Consider the following 16,791-nt stretch of genomic DNA (forward strand, 5'->3'; position numbering starts at 1 on the left):
CTTTGAAGCTACTTTTATTTATACGGTAGACTGTTTAATCACATGGAAATGCTGAGGCTCCAAACACTGGCAATTGAATTTCTGAGCTTGTTGACAGTTTCAGGATTGATGCAAATCACTGGCTCACTGATGCAAAGATTAGTTGTCTTGTTTGTACAAAATGTTAAGTTACTGGGCTAACCAAATCGTAGAGGGGGAAGGAGGGAGTGTATGTTTTTATTCACATTTCTTTATTTCTCTTGGCTTTAAAGTCCATTTTAGAGTTTAATGCCACTGATATAGTTGTATTCGGGGCACTCCTGACAGTACTTGGTTAAGATGACTCTTCCTCCCCAGGAAGGCTTCCATGTTTAGTGTTAGCAATGAAATGCATCCAACAAAAGAGATATTTTACAATGGTTTAATAAACCATAGTCTTATTCAGATAGAGATTGCCTTTGTTTCTTTGTCATTGAGCTGTCTTTTCTGGATACATATTAAAGCTTATTAATAGATCCAGGAAGCCATCATATGTTTCTCTCAAATTAGGTTCCTAGGGAGAGCAATGTGGGCAAATCAGGGAAATGAATGAATGTGGTACAGTGTGGTGTGCGGGTGGCAAAAAACAGGGTGATGTGTGTGTTAGGCACTAGATAAACAAACTTGTAAGAAATATTTATTTATCTGAAAGGCAGAGTTACACAAAAAGAGAATGAGAGACACAGAGAGATCTTCTGTCTGCTGGTTTACTCCTTAAATGGTTACAATGACTAGATCTGGGCTGAATTGAAGTTAGAAGCACTGAGTTTCTTCTGGGTTTCCCATGAGGGTGCAGGGGCCCAAGCACTTAGCCATCATTTACTGCCTCCCCATACATATTGGTAGGGATGTTGATCAGAAATGGCAAAATTTGGACCTCCACTAGTGCCCATATGGGATGCCAGCATTGCAGGCAGGGCTTAATACACTATTCCACAATGCTGGATCCTATAAGGAAACATTTGAGGGATGAAATTTGTGTTAAAATATTTAGCAGTATAGAGAATACATGAGTAAGATCTTGTCCTTGGTGGGAACTTGCTAATGAATGAACTCAGCATGCACCTGTAGAACTCTGGCAACTCCTAGGGTTGGGCTGGGCTGAAACTAGGAACTGAAAACTCTATCCAAGTTCCTGGCACAGTAGCCTACTGGCTAAAGTCCTTGCTTTGCATGCACCAGGATCCCATATGGGCATAGGTTCTAATCCCAGTGGCCCCATTTACCATCCAGCTTTCTGCTTCTGGCAAAAGCAGTTGAGGATGACCCAAAGCCTTGGGACCATGCACTCATATGGGAGACCTGGAAGAAGCTTTTGGCTCCTGGCTTTGGATTGGCTTAGCTCTGGCCATTGTGGCCACATGGAGAGTGAATCGGCAGACGGAAGATCTTCCTCTCTGTCTCTCCTCTCTGTATATCTGAGTTTCCAATAAAAATAAGTAATAAAATCTTTTTTAAAACAAAGAAAAGAAAAGGAAAGAAAAGAAGAGAAAAATACTTAAAAAAAAAAAAACTCTATTCAGGCCTCTCCCCTGGGGTGCAAGGATTCAGTTGCTTTAGCCTTCAGTTGCTGCCTCCCAAATTATGCAAGAACAGTGAGCTAGGGTCAGGAGTTCAGCTGGGAGTTGAACTGAGACAATTTGATCCAGGGTGTAGGTGCACAAAAAGAAAGAGAGAGATCTTCCATCCAATGGTTCACTCCCTAAGTAGCCACAATGACTAGAGCTGAGCCAATCTGAAATCAGGAGCCAGGAGCTTCTACCTGGTCTCCCATGCTGATGCAGGGTCCCAATGCTTTGGGCCATCCTCAACTGCTTTCTCAGGCCATAAGCAGGGAGCGGAATGGGAAGTTGAGGATCTGGGACATGAACCAGCACACATTTTGGATCCTGGCATGTACAAGGCAAAGTTTTAGCCACTGAGCCATCACGGCAGACCTGAATAGGTGCTCTTATAGGATGCCAGTGTCTGGTGTAGCAGCTAAATCCTCTGCATTTCATCGCTGGCTCTACCTTGTATGTAATTTAACATAATGGATTTTCTAAACTTAGGGTAAGGTTACACTCTATCACTATTATCCATCAAAACACAAAATTGAAATAAGGCAACAACCTAATATTCAAAGAGTGTGACTGGGCAAAAATAATTTAATAAAGTCAACAAAATCACTTTCGTATTAATATGTAAAGCGCTTGGCATTGGCCGTCTGCTTGATCGATTTACATGTATATTAGCTTTAGCCATTACTGAGAAATCTAGCTACTCATTTGGCGCCATAACACAGAGTATCTTACAGGTGCCAAATATAGTTCCAAATAGCAGGCACACAGCAGTGACCAAAGCAAAGGCCCAGCTTTCCAGTGGGAGATGTTTTTTTAAATAGAGAAAGCATAATTGAGGCTTTAAGAGGTTCAATGTCTGGTATAAATTCATGTGGCAAGTAAGCATGGGGGCACCCCTGTAAAATTCAAGGATAAAAAGCTCAACATTATTTTGACAGCTTGAGTTTTATACTAAGAGTTCATCCAGAGTTTATATCATATTCTATTACTTATCTTTGTTTTAATGGAAAACTCTCTCACTTGATGTAATGTCCCCCTCTGGTACCTTTATGCACCAAGATGATGTGTCTTGCTTATCTTGACACTTTAAGGATGTCTTTGCATTAGTATGGCCAACCTTCCTGGTTTCTGGGTGTTCCTGGCATGCAGGACTTTTAATGATAAAACCTCAACAGTACTCAGAAAACTGGCTCACAATTACTGATACAAGACTTTTGTTGTTACCATTGGTCAAGTCCCAGGCAAATTCTAAGTGCTCATTCTGTTTGAATGATGCAATTGGAAGAGGGCTGAACTTGAAATTTAGAGCACCAAACATACATACAGATTCAGAGACCTAACACATTCCCTGAATAAGCGCACTTCAAATTAACATCATGATTTTTTTCTTAATAAAGAAATGAGGAGGGTCCTGGGCTGCTTAAATCCCATGTGGTAAATCCAATAGGAAATAACTGACCTCAGAGTTCTGGGCCTACAAGGGCACTCAAATTCCCTGTGATCTCTTTAGCAGTTGGGATACGGCAGGACCTGGAATTTCTGCACCCAAACCATCCCAGGACAATACTGACCATGAAAGTTCTTACCTATTGGGAGAAGTAAGTTATTTCTTCAGTTGGTTGATTAAACCCTTGTTGGTGAGTCAAATAACTGTCTACTCAGTGAATTCTTTATGCTAAGGGATATGCAAAGATAATTGGTCTAGGGAAGACAGACAACAGGTTGGGTCCTACTTTTACATTATAGGGATTTAGTTTCATTTGTAGCTCAAGATACTTGTGCAAGAAAGTTATTAATAACTATCAACGTAGCTATTCGGAATGACCATGTAGTCATCATTTCAACATTGCTAATGGTTGAGACTCAGATTCAAGACTGTGCTTGTGTGTGCAAAAACCAGTGTTTTTTGGGTTTTTTTTTGTTTGTTTGTTTTGTCTTTTTGAGAGGCAAAGTGATCTCTCATGCACTGGTTTACTTCCTAAATGACTACAACAGCCAAGGCTGATTCAGAGCAAAGCCAGGAGTCAGGAACTCCGTCTTGATCTCCAGTATCAGTGGCTTAGGCCAAAGTAGTTTTGCCATCTTTTGATGCCTTCCAAGACACTTTATGAGGGAGCTTGGTCATAACAGCTGGGACTCAAACTTGCTCTCTGATATGGGATTCCAACATTGCAATGGGCTACTTAACTTGCTGCACAGAAACTCTGGACCTTCTCTCAAGCTTTTAACCACTGAACTATAGTACTGGCATTCCTTGCCATCCCTTTTATAGGTTTTCATCTAATAAATCTGTGGTCTGTTTGTTCTGTTCAATGACAAAGTCTTAGCTTAGGAGTAAACTACAAAAAAGGAAATGAGATATGATGTATGTTGGCTAACTACCAAGCGGATGGTTGTTTTTATTTGCAAATAATGTCTTACGTTGTCCATGGATTGCAATTAAAGATTCACTGTCGGCTCTTGGAAAGTGTTGTTTTATCATAAAAGTGTTGTTTTATGGGTCCATTGGCCAGGACAAAATGTACTGCAAATGCCAAAGTGGATTCCCCCAACCCCAATAGGATATCTATCTAAGCATTTCATTATGCCTGCCCAGAACCTACATGGGATAGGAAACATTCTAGGTCACTGTGCTTTCCTTTGCCCCCCTTTTTAATTTTCCTGTGTGTTTCCCATTTGATTTTCTCTTATTAGAAACTTCATTGAAGATAGCATGTAGCTCTCATGTTCACCATAGTTCCTTCTGGAAGTAGAGATTCATGATTTGACACAGTGAAGTTCTTTGGACTTACTTCTCCTTGCAATGAATTTGACAGTTGTCCTTCCTTTATTTCATTAATTCTTATCCTTTGATAATGTCTTTTGCACTTCTACAAGGAAAGGATATTTATTGCTTCAGAGCTCTTGGGGTCAACTGCATGAGCGTTTAAGCTTATCAGCAACTATTTGAGCTCTTGTTTTCTCCACAGTACAGCTAAACCTCGAGGTACTGAGATTGCCATGGGGGGGAAAATTTCAATGTTACTGGTGAGTTTTAAAGTTCCTTAGAATGATCTCATTTGTGTACAATTATGTTAAGATAATCGGCATCATGGTTGTCATAGTTAAGCAAGTTATGGGACTGCAGTGAGGATTGTTGGAAAAGGTAGTACTATTTGACAGCATCAATTCAGCTACTAGTTCAGTAAACTATTGCAGGTGTCTTGATGAGACTAAGCCTCCATGTCTCCAGTTGTAAATGGTGAAAAGCCAGTGCTCAGTGGATCACCTCATTAAGGCACATGTGACTTTTACAGAGCCACTTCTACACCCTGAGCAGAAGTGAGGAATGAATAAATAGTTGTGAATAACATGAGTGAGTGCTTCAAAGTACTTGTGACAGTAATTTCTACTTCTCCAAAAATGAATGAGTGAATTAATGAAATGAATGATGTGTAAGTTCACGAATGCTTTCTCTCTACCAGTTGTGAGTTTTGGGGGAATATGAGCATGTACATTTTACTATTTGCCATCCACACTGTTGAGTGCGGTATGTTCTTGAAGGGACTCAGAGTAGAGATGAGAGTATCTCTGTATGAATAAAAACTAAATGTGTTCAATTCTTAGAAATATGTGAATAATCAGTGCATGAAAGATGGCCTGTTTTCTAACAGGGATCACTGTGAAAGCAGGAATGCTGTCTCTATTTTAATTTTATGGCATATGAAAGCTTTGATTTTGATGAAAAAGAACCAGCAGGTGGTGCCAGCCAGTTTCTGATCCAGAGAGAAGAAATAACAAACCCAGCCAGGGAATTTCCATCCAGGATATCCTTAACAATTTGAGATTTTTTTTTCAGGCATTTAGCCATCTGCCTCAGATTTAATGTTATTAAGTACATGGAAATTCTTGAGCTTTAAATCCTCACGTAGAAGGCTGTGTCTCTGATTTGTGATTTGTCATGCTAAACTCATTTAGCCAGTAGAAATTTTGTACTTAAAAAGAAAAAAAAAGTGTCTCTGGTGATCAGCTGTTACTTTTTCCACAGTCATTTCATTTGTGGCAATGGTTAAATAAGTACCCATCCTCAGGGCAGGAAAAATTTGTTTCAGGAAATAATTGTCTTAAAATTGGTGTAAACAAATGTGGCTTGATTTTTAGTAAGACACTACTTTTCTACCATCTATAAGAACAATCCAGTGTTTCCTCTTTTTATTGGGAAGGGGGAGACTTGAGGATAGAAACTGCAGGTAATTATATTTGTTAGCCTAGCCATTTTTTTAAAAGTATGTGTTCGGTGTTTCCTCAGGGAGGTGATGGATATAATGGCTAAGACCTCAGGCTCCAGAAGCCGACTGTCTGGATTTGAATCATAGCTCCACCTTGCCTAGCAGCCGTGGGTAATTACCTTAACCTCTCAGACCTACAGTTTTTCCATCCATGGTAGGGATAATAAGAAAACATATTTCAGGGTTGTTATAGGGCTTAAAAAAACCCAAAACAGGAAACATTTGGATGTTGATTGTAAATGTTCACAGCCTGTTGGTGCTCACGACTGTTGGTTCTTTGAGGCATTTCCTACTTGGATTTACTCTCATGGTCCTGCCAGATCCAGATGCCCAAGATGACATGCACAGCCTTGTTGTGTCCTGTGTGGCATTACATCATTGAACTCTTAACAAGGAACAAGGTCTAGAGCTTGACTTTCAGTCTAGAAATGAGCATATGTTGGTTAGAGTAGTTAAGAAATTAAGGCTGCTCAAGACCCCAACTACCTCCATTTTTCGGCCATGTCCTAGATTTGCAGTATGGGAGCATGTTTTCCATTTGGCCCACTCATCAGCTGAGACCACGTTGCTTCATTCCATGTATCCCCCAGCAGACAGCTGGTTTTCTGGTGGTGGGTCACCAAAGTCTTCCTAAAATTTAGTGAGCATCTTGAAAATGATGTTTTCTGTAACCATTTTGGTGGGGCTGTCAGAAACTGCATTTCTTTGCTCTGTCTGTGTACACCATGCACAAAGTCAGTTTCCATGGCTGCTGAACTTGCCTAGTAAAATGCTGAGTATGGCAGTGCTACTGTCAACTTGTGCCTTTGATTCCAAAATTGCATAAAAAGAAAATTAAAGCATTTTTACACTGGCCTTCCTTCTTGTTTTTGTTTTAAGTAGTGGTATTTTGAGAGGGAGAGGAGAGAGAGAGAGAGAGAGAGAGAGAGAGAGAGAGAGAGTCTGTCTATGGTTGACCCCTCAGACAAACACTGAATCTGGTGCTGAGCTGGAACCAAAGTCAGATGCTGGAAACTCAGTCTGGGTCTTTCTCATGGGAAGCAGGAACCGAATGACTGAAGCGATGACCACTGCATCCCAGAGTCTGTTCTTGACAGGAAGCTGGAGTCAGAGCTGGAGCTTGGCACACCCGTGTCAGACATGAGTATCAACTCCTGGGCCAAAAGCTTGCTTAGGCATCATGTGTTTGGACTAGATAAAACTGACAGAGGATTTGGTAGATTTGATGGTTGAATTGTTGGCTAGGTCTTAAGGCCAGATAAATGTAGAATAGCGTTACAAATGATATTAGAAGCAAAACAACAAAGCCTACCTTTTATAAAAGACTGAAAGTTCCCAAACTCAGAATGTTGTGGCACTTTTTGCAGCTTGGACCCAGAAAATACTGAGATAGGTGTGATTCGAAAAGATGAATTAAAGAGCTTCAGAGCAGCCATCCCTTTTGTAACTTAAAATATCAGACTTTTCATCTTATCAGTACAAAGGCATGGTAAAACCATGACATCTGCAGTTTTGATGGAAGGGGTTAAAACACACTGAAATGTGGAATTTCTGTTAGAAACAGAAACTGCTTGATTTGAGCTCTGATGCATTGAGTGGTGGAAACAGTGGCCACGGATAGCATTTGTTGAGTAATTGCTCTTGAGATAGAGCTGTGTATATGGAACATGAATTATCATGTGTATTCTAGTGAAATTGGTATTTGTTACTAACAATATGTGATGGGTGAGGCTCAGAGAAGTTAGTCAATTTCAATTTCAGAGGTACTCCAGGCCCGTCATCTTAGTCATGATTCTATATGCTTCTAAGAATTTCAGTAGCAGAGTAAATATTTACATGCCCTCAGAGAGTTCCGATGTCTTTGTTGACTTAACTTCTTCAGTGTGAATGGACTTGTGCCTTCCTGGATTGCTAGTAGAACATTGGTAAATGGTCATGAATATCACGTTATTGAAAACTTCATTTAGATATGTTTACACCAGCTCAGATCAATATTGGAAAACACGTTGTAAATTAAGATGTAAGACTTGAAGGTATTAGGTATTTGCTATTTTAAAGTTTTACTTTCAAAACTTCTACTCTTTACCCCTTGGCCCCAGAGTGTATCTTTCAGAATGCTGGTTCAGCGAGGATCTTTTTTGTGGGTAAGTCCATGTGTAGAGGGTATATTCAGGTTATGCACAGTTCCTCTGCCTGGGTCAGAGCTTTAATATGTCAAGAAAACTATGGAGTCCTCCAAGAGGATGATATAGTTTTTAATGTTCCCCAAACATTTTTGGTCATGAAAAAACTTTTTTAGAGTTCCTCTGAGATTACTGTTAATAGTGAAATCAGTCTTGTCTGTAGAAGGCTCTAGCTTGGAAATAATGTTTGTTATCCAAGGCTGTACAGCATGTATTTTTTATTTCGTGGTGTCTTTGGTTAAGATTCTGAGCACTGCTTAATTTGGTTGCTGGATCTCAAGGTTCTGATAAAGTTTCAGTGAAGCTCTCTACAGGCCTGTGTTCTCATCTGAAGGCTTGGCTGGAATGGCTGGGGAATCTGCTTCCAAGGTGGCTTTCTCGATCTGCAGGCCTTGGTCCCTCACTCTCTGGTCCTGCCTTAGGTTGCTGCCTGGCTCCTCCTAAGGAGAAAAAGCTGGGAGCATGTGAGAGAGAACATCTAAGATAGAAGAACCATTTTTAAACCGCCTTTTCATAGAAGAGGCATCTCATTGCTCTGCACAGTTCTTGTGAATATGTAAGTCAGTAGCACACCCATGGCAAGAAGATTGTTGAAGGACATGAGTACCAGGAGATAGGGGTCATTGAGGACCCTATGGTGGTGACTGCTTCTCACTTCTTTGTGAAGAGGAACATCATTCTGTTTGCCTTTGTAGTGAAAAGCCTGAAGAGTTTTGCCAAAGGGTTATTTTCTCACATTTTGAGAAAGTACTTTTAGAGCTAAATAAACAATCAGTGGTCATGATGGCCTAGTTGCTGAATATCCTGTGGACTCCAAAGTTTGCTAGAAGGGAGGAAGAGAGGTTGCAAGGGAAAAGTGATTGAATGAATTCCAGAGAAATATTTTTCTATGGTCCAAATACTTCTTTTAGCAAGGGATACAGCACAGCCACTGTCATAAAGACCTCTCCACTTTGCGGTGTCAGTGGTCTGGGTCTGAGAAACCCTGTTCTGGACCCTTTAAAGAAGTCCAAGAAAAGAAGTGTGAAAGTTGAGTTTGTGTGGTCAGGAATGAGGTAACACCGCCAGAGAGATTACAAGAGAGAAGCGAGTACACAAATGTAGAAGAAGAAATGGATGGAAACCATTCCTCTGAGTCTGAAAGCGGAAAATATGTCTGCAGAAGAGAGAAAACGACAAGTCTGAGTTGCCTTATACTTCATGCTCAGATGTCATTTTCACAGCATGGAGAAGATGCTCTGGTTACCAAGCAGCAGGAGGTTGGCTGCATCTTGGGTAAGCAGCTGCGTTCAGTGGCTGTGTGTTTTGCACAGTGGTGGTCTGACTCTGGGTGTGTAGACCCTAGAGAATGTGGCTGGCAAAATTCTAGGATGTTTCCTACCTCTGGGAGGCCATTGAACCCCTCTCTGCTTTTTTGGTGTTAAAAACATGCTCTGTGGTCCTTAAGCAGTCATGGTGGCTGTGCCTGATGCTCACCTGGGAAGCTGCTCAGCCACCTGCTGTAGAAATGCCCAGCTCAGGAGTGGACAGGGCCCATGAGCATATGTTTGTGTTGGAAATTACATTTTGCCTCTGATAAATTCTGGTATGAGCTGAGTCCTATTGCCCAACCATGTCTGTTTGGAGCTGAGCAGTTTCTCATGAGAAGCAAGTCTTCTGGTTTTGAGTTTTAAGAATGCTGCATTTGAGGGATGGGGAGGTGTACATATATATGAGTGAATACATACATACATACATACATACATGTATATAGAGAGACAGAGGTAGAAATAGAGCTGTAAGGAAGAGATAAACAGACACATTTGCCGTTTAATTCCCCAAATGCCTGCAACTGCGGGGGCTGTGCCAGGTTAAAAATGCTAGGAGCTGGGAACTCCAATCAGGTCTTCTGCTTTGGTGGTCAGAACCCAATTGCTTGAATTTGAGTCAGGAGCCAGAGCTGGAAATAAAACCCAGGGATTTTGATATGGGATGTGGGCATCTTAATTACCAGGCTGAGTGCCTGCTACTGATTTTTTTCCTGATTGCAGAAAACCTTCTTTATTTGTTCTTTGTTCATGATAAGTAGCTTTTCTCTTTCTTTCTTCTTCTTCCCCTTAAAAATAGCTTCCAGAGCGTGTATGTTTAGGGCTCCTGTCAGCATAGGTCAGAGTCATATGAAGTGCCAATGACTGCATTAATATAAGGAGGTGGCATGTTTTTGTTATTGTATTGCCTCATACTAGTTCATGTAATAGTTTGAAAGGCATCAAGGCAGGGCAGCTGGTTGTATGGGTGGTGTTTGTGGCAACTGGCATGTATGAAAATTATGACTCAGTGGAAACAATATTTGCCCACTTTTCAGACAACCATCATCTTCCTTGCTTACTTCTTGATACCTCCCTGATCTTGTCTTTGTCCTTTCCCTTCTTTAACCTGTTGTCATTTTCCCTGCAAGCAGCCGATGATCCTCAAGCTCTCTGTGTTAGTGATTCCCTTCAGAAGCCAGAAGAGCTGAAGTAGTGTTGGACTCTGGCTAGAGGCTGGACTAAGTTCTTTGTTACCTTCCAGCTTCTCACTAAGTTGAGTTGGATATTCTGCTGACTGATCTTAATGCAAAAAAAAAAAAAAAAAAATGAATCCACATGTTCTAGTAAAAACAATCCTTTTTCTTTTTGTATGGTTGGGTGCTTTGAATTTGACTTCTTGTTCAGGGCCAGTTGTGCCTCCTGCCCATCCTGGATCTGGCCACTTGCTGTATGTGGTGTCAGGTTGGTGGGCGATGATGCCATAGCAGTGTGCACTTGGCAGCATGGGAATGACACCCCAGCCATCAACCCTGATGTGCAGATATTGGGTGCTTAGATGGAGAGGCAACGCTCAGCTTGCCTGCAGCCATGTGGATTTCATTTCTGCTCTCATCTATTATCCATGGATCTCATTTTATAATTAAAGCAGGAGTAAACAAGATGCTTAATGTAATCTGCAAGGGAGAAGCAGGGCAGCTGAACAGAAGGGCTGCATTCTGGTCTCAGGCACAGAGTGAAACAGTCTATACATTGTGCAGCGGATGCTGAAGTTGTAAATATAAGCTCTTAAATCTGCCGAATAATGCTCCATAAATACTTAATTTCAATAAGCATCCTCTCATTTACATTTAAATAGTTTAGATTTCTTAGATTTCACCATCAAATATAATGTTCAAGCAAATACTGTTTGGAAGTGAAATTAAATACACTAGACAGCATTATTAATTTCTTGTACATAGTAATTTATTTGCAAATGTTGACTTCTCTTGAATAAACTTTATCATACTTATGAGTTCTAGTTATGAAATCAGCAAGGACTGAAACCTGGGAAATGCAGGTACATGGATTGTGGAAATGCATTGGCTTTGGGTTTTGTGTTAGTCTTTTTTTCCAGCTGGTTGTTATAAAAATACTTGCTAGTTGGGCCCGGCGGCATGGCCTAGCGGCTAAAGTCCTCGCCTTGAACCCGCCGGGATCCCATATGGGTGCCAGTTCTAATCCGGGCAGCGCCACTTCCCATCCAGCTCCCTGCTTGTGGCCTGGGAAAGCAGTTGAGGATGGCCCAAGGCATTGGGACACTGCACCCGTGTGGGAGACCTGGAAGAGGTTCCAGGTTCCCGGCTTCGGATCGGCACAGCACCAGCCTGTTGCGGCTCACTTGGGGAGTGAATCATCCGACGGAAGATCTTCCTCTCTGTCTCTCCTCCTCTCTCTGTATATCTGACTTTGTAATAAAAATAAAAATCTAAAAAAAAATCTGTATATAAAAAAATACTTGCTAGTACATTTGTCATTGCTCTTAAGTGAACTTTTCACGCTTTCTGCTCTTTCTGCCAAATATGTGTAGATCAATAAATTTTTAAAATATCCTTATGAAATAACTATGGTCTATTGATGTGAATAGTTACATACTGCCTAGTATGTAATACATTTCTGGATTAAAATAAGTGCAAATATTATATTGAACACCAAAGAAGCATTCCAAAAATAAAAACAACATGAAATGGAATTCTTTTAAAAATGCTTAACTCAAAGAAAGGCAAGAAAAAAATAAAAACTAAAATAGTAGACTTATGATTCCAAATATCATTGGTTTCACTGAAAGCAGATCATCTGGATACACATATTTAAAGAAAGGCATTGGCAGAGTAAATTGAAAACATGCCCCAACTACTAGATATCTTCAAAAAACTGATCTTAAATGTGATATAGTTCAGTTCAAAGTCGAAGGATTGTAGAAGGTATATAATGTAAATATTAATCAAAGAAGAAAGCAGGGGTAGCTGTGTTAACTGTGTGATAAAGATATAACAGCATATAAAATTTACCAGAAGTCAAAAGGGACATTTTATCATGATCATTTCCATGAAGTTGACTTAACAATTCTAAATGCCTATGTTTGAAGTAACAGAAAAATCTGTAATAATGAAGAGAAGTAGAGTTAGAGTAGATAATCCCCTTCTCAACAATTTATATTAAAGTAGCTATTGGGAAAATCAGCAACACATAATCAACCAACTGAATCTAGTTAGCATTTGGTGGAAGAGGAAGGAGAAGAGACAATGAGAGAGAGAGAGAGAGAGAGAGAGAGAGAGAGACAGAGAGAGAGAGAGAGATCTTCCATGCCCTAATTACACCTTAAATGCTCAGATTGGGCCAGATTCAAGTCAGGATCCAAGAATTCCATCTGGGTTTTTCACATGGGAGACAGGGACCCAGGTATTTTAGCCATCATCTTTTTCCCTGGGTGTGCATTATAGGAAATTGAATTGAAAGCAGAGGCATGACTTGATCCAAGGAACTGATAGAGAAATTGGGCATCCTCAGTGGAGACTTATACCTGATGTGCTACAACATCCATTTCTACTCATGTTCTTTTTAGGCACCCACAGATCATATAGCAGATGAACACCCCTAAATTTGAATAGCTCAAATCTTACACAGTGTGTTCATTTTTACTTTTTATTTCTTTCCATTGGAAAGGCAGATCCAATTTAGGAAGAGAAGAAGAAACAGAGAGAGAAAAATCTTCCATCCATTGTTTGCTCCCCAAATGGCTGCAATAGCCAGAGCTGGGCAGCTGAAGCCAGAAGACAGAAGCTTCATTCCAAGTCTCCCATGTGGGTTCAGGGTCCCAAGGGTTTGGGCCATCCTTGATTGCTTTCCCAGGCCATAAGCAGGGAGCTGAATGGGAAGTGGAGCAGCCGGAACATGAATTGGCCCCTATATGGCATTTCGGTACTTGCAAAGTGAGGATTTAATCATTGAGGTGTTGCACTGGGCAAACGGAGTGTGCTTAATAAGACAAATATCCCAAAATTTAAAGAATTGAAATCTTACAGAGTGTTTTTTCCAACTGCAACACAAAGTAGAAATTAGTGGAGCTCCAACTAATTTGGTTTCTTGTATTGTTGTTTGAGTACATGAGGCTCATTCTCATTGTTACAGTTTTCATATTAAATATTCTTCCATTTGAATTATTCCTTTCTTGCTTATTCTGAGCATTAAGTTCAATACCAAGTCGGAAACATCTATAACCTCAGTATATAGCCTCCTCTGGCTCCTGTGTTCTTACTCTTATTCCCTTCTGAATTTCATATCACCCTGTCATTGACTTGTTAGCACTTCATTGATAGTCTAATTGGCCTTTTTGGGAGAGGGTGTTTAGTTTATCAACCAGTGCTACACACAAGAATGTCAGCTCCAGGAATTTTAGAATTACATGAGTCGACTTCAGCACAGTATCCCTTAGGTCTGTAAGGCCTAGGAATTGAGCAAAAATCTGTTTAGTGAATTATAGGTTTCAGTTACATGGCTAATTATGAGTATGAGTATTAATGTCTAAGCATGTTGTCTCTGCCACTAAAGAACCTTTTCAAAGTTAGTAAATAGGATGTTTATGGTCTACAAATGCAACAAAGCGATGTGCGCTTTTCTTTTCAGCTAACCTTTGGTTTCATATCATTGTTAACCCAAGTAAGGAAACCTTGATAGGAGCTTGGCTGTGCTAGTCAACTTTTCAACCAAATGCATGGAAAATGTCTAGTAGTTCACAGTCTATTGTGATAATGAAAAGTCTCTTTAATCCTGGAGTTTTCATTTTTCTTTGTTTTTTTTTAATATTTTATTTATTTATTTATTTATTTATTTTGTTTGTTTGTTTGTTTGAAAAGCAGGTAGAGAGGAGAGAAAGATCTTCCATCCACTGGTTTACTTGCAAGTGGCCACAACAGCAGAAGCTGACCCGATCCAAAACCAGGAGCCAGGAGCTTCTTCTGGGTCCCAAAAAGGTGCAGGGTCCCAAAGGCTTTGGGTCATCCTCTATTACTTTCTCATACCACAACCACTAAACTGAATGGGAAGTGGAGCAGCTAGGATTAGAACCTATGCCCATATGGGATCCCGGCAGATGCAAGACAAGGATTTAGCCACTAGGCTATCACACCCGAACCCTGATCCAGGAATTTTCAAATGAATATTCTCTACTTTATGTAATACAGTAAAGATTTGCATGTAGGGAAGTGTTGCCAGTGGAAGTAGATATTTGAGCATGTACATTCACACTTAGTGAAGTGTCATGCTTGATTCTTGCCTTTGCTGTGAGTTGAAGTTGAATCTGTAACAGTGGGTTATTCTGTGGTTATTTTGTGTTCCAGTATTTTTATTTTTATTTTTTTGCATCATTGTTATTTGTAGAGAGGTAACAGAAAAGTCTTCTCCTCCTCCTCCTCCTTCTCGTTCTTCTTCTTCTTTTAACTTTGCAAAGACCTCTTCACTTTACTTCTAAGGAAGAGCATGTTAATGGTCTGGCTGTAGAGTTGTAAGGCTTTTATTGAGGAGCAAAAAGTGTCTATTCCCTTGGAATAATCCCACATTAGGGGAAAATAGTGAGTGGTGTTCTGGCTCACTGATGTTGCATAGCACTCGTGAAAGTATCAACAGTATCCATATTGGAATGCTTCTCATCAAACTGGATGGAGACTACATATAGGTCGGGTGCTCTGCCTGACTGACAAATATTTCTGTAAATACCAAATATCTGAGACTGCACTGGGCTGTGGAGGGTTGGACAAAAAAAAGTCCAGTCTTTTGAGAGAGTTGGCCAGAAAAAAATGGCTGTAAATCACATAGTTGTTCTTTTGTTTTGTTTTGTTTTTGGAAGAGAAACTTGGGACTAAGTGCTTTTGTAGTGCAGAGAAAGGATCACCTTGTTTCACCCAGGAATCCTGAGTGATGGGGTAATGTTCACCTTGCAGAGCTGGTGGAGTCCTGGCTAAGTGTGCTTACAGAAACAGGCTGGGATGAGCATGTAGAATTCATAGAACTGCCAGCAGTTTGGTTATGAAGAGCTGATCATAAACATTATCAGTAACTCTTTATTATTATGAGTTTTAATGTATTCTGTTGTATTATGTGTGTTAAAAACACACTGCAGCTTATTTGCTATTGCATTAAATTATTTCATTTAGCTCCTTCCTTGGCATCATATGTAAAGCAGTTAGGTCAATTGTAAGTCACATGGACTACACAGACTAGATGTATCTGTAGGCTCTGATTCAGGAAATCTGCCTATTAAATGTGTTGGTTTGTGAATTTGAAATGTGATTTATGACTGTGCACTTTTCTGGCACCACTAAGCATTTTTCTGTTGATAGATAAGAGAGAGGTGTTCTCAAAAAGAGGAATGGTGAGGCAAGTGTTGTGTAATAGTGCATTATGCTGCTGCCTGCCATGGTAGCATCCCATGTGGACATTGCTAATGTGCCTGTGAGTAGCAGTGGAAGATAGCCCAAATCTTAGGCTCTATCACTCATGTGGGAGAATTGGAAGAAGCTCCTGGCTTCTGTCTGGTCCAATGCCAGCTGTTGTGTACATCTGCGGAATAAACCAGTGGATGGAAGTTTTCTCTGTTATATATTCTCTCCATGTAACTCTTACTTTAAAATAGATAATCTTAAAAAATGGGAAAAAAAATGAAAGCATTACAGACCAAAAGGTACATAGGAGTGATGACAGCAAAAATGTTACAGATTCTCCAAGAAATCGCAGCCTGAGATCTCCCCAGAAAATATTGGCATAACATTAAAAGCTGGGCCCCCATGGCTGCTATTCAGATTCCATAAATCCTGGAAAACACATAGTATGTTCGTTGCAATTCTGTGTTCCCAATTTAACCTTACATCTCACACAGAGGATGGCACGTTTCAAATTTTTCCTTTTTTCATCTTCAATTTTGCAATGCAGGTGAAATACCTGCCTTGTTTTTTCTTCTGTGGTTAGTATAATGTAAATTCACACATGTTAATTTTCTCCAGTTGGAGCTTTAAAAATTCTCCTTTGCTAAAAGTTTTTATATAGAATTTTTTGTTCTGTTTTGGCTCCATGTGTTTCCTGGTCAGATCATTTCATTCTTTGCTTTTTTTTAAAAAAAAAAAAAACAAAACTTGGTATTCTGTCTTGTGGTTGCATGCAACTGTCAAGGGCTGCAGGCCATTCTTCAAATCTACTTTATGGATTAAGTGTTCTGTTCTGTGTACTTTGGAAGAGGAATGACCTGGCCCAATAGTCTGCTTGGTTGTAATGTAATGCTTTGTAATCTCCATACAACCTAACTTTAGAAACACAGGGGAATTAAAACTCATTAGCTCTGGGTTTTAAGACCATGCTTGTTTTAGTTTACATTGACAGTAGTGCTACCTGGGTCATGTAGAAATTCCTCCCCCACCCCCCGGTTGTCCTTTTCCTCTTCCTC

The 16,791-nt window shown here is 40.1% G+C and overlaps 1 protein-coding gene across 28 annotated transcripts in view; it reads left to right on the forward strand.

Annotated features, from left to right (window-relative positions):
* MAGI1 (membrane associated guanylate kinase, WW and PDZ domain containing 1) overlaps positions 1–16,791 on the forward strand; it is a 602,787-nt gene that overhangs the window by 168,734 nt on the left and 417,262 nt on the right. The window lies entirely within an intron of this gene.

This window comes from Ochotona princeps, chromosome 21, assembly GCF_030435755.1.
Source record: "Ochotona princeps isolate mOchPri1 chromosome 21, mOchPri1.hap1, whole genome shotgun sequence".
NCBI lineage: Eukaryota > Metazoa > Chordata > Mammalia > Lagomorpha > Ochotonidae > Ochotona > Ochotona princeps.